This window comes from Pygoscelis adeliae, unplaced genomic scaffold (genome assembly GCF_000699105.1).
Source record: "Pygoscelis adeliae isolate BGI_AS28 unplaced genomic scaffold, ASM69910v1 Scaffold457, whole genome shotgun sequence".
NCBI lineage: Eukaryota > Metazoa > Chordata > Aves > Sphenisciformes > Spheniscidae > Pygoscelis > Pygoscelis adeliae.
Window position 1 is genome coordinate 79332 of NW_008825153.1, and position 1007 is coordinate 80338.

A 1007-nucleotide genomic window follows, 5' to 3' on the forward strand; every position below is an offset into this window, starting at 1 on the left:
GGGGAAAGCTACTTGTACTCTAGCACAAAATTGCATGGTAATTCTGTAGCGCAAACAGGGTAGAGGGCACCAAGCTAAATCAAATCATTGGGGGCCCATAAACCGCTGGCCAACGCACCAGTTGTGTTGAAGAGTCACGGAGGAATAGCCTGATCCCAGCGCTGGCATCTCTGTTGTTTAACTCACTGATACTATGGCGAAGGCCAAACAACACCTGGCCCACAGTTACGTTGCGTAGATCACAACCCAAGAATGCAATGACCTCAAACAGCCCTGGCAAAGAGGTCTTTACGCTGGGCACGTGTATTTTGAAGTAAAGACATCAGGGCTGGTAAGTTTTAGGGCACACACGTTTATAGAAATTGCAGTTCTACTTAGTTTTAGACCTGGTGTTTTCCACCACCAGTTCTGTTTGTGTCCATTATGCAGAACCCTCTGAAAAGGGATTTTTTAAAATTTTTTTTTTAAAGCCAGTCCTGGAGCCAGGTGTAAGTTGTGAAGGACAATATTGATGAAAGGTGCCAAAATAGCCACCAGCCCCAAGTCAGTATCTCCCGCCATTCATAACCTGCAGGAGGTGATCATTCCAGGATTTTTGGCACTTCGGTTCAGCTGCCACTCAGCTTGTCAATGGCTTGTTACCACTGACATTTGGTAGGTAACACAGAAACGCTGCTTTTAGACACCCTAAAAAAAGGGGGGGAGGGGAACCCAACACATTCATCAGTCACTGCTCTACAGACTCGTACCTCATGAGCCTGGGAAGGAGAGTATCTCAGCATGATCAGCCAACGTGTCCAGGACAAAAACTGACACCACGATCCAGTACACGTGTGCCTGTGCTGACACAGCTGGGAGCAGTCAGCTCCAAGGGCCCCACCGCAGGACACGGCCGAGCCCCTCGGCCAAGCTGGGGGCGCCTGGGGGAAAAGAGGTGCCAGAAAGGGCAAAAGGCGGCACAGGCAGAGGAGGAGGAAGCCAAGGAGGGAGCAGCAGCAGAGGGACCC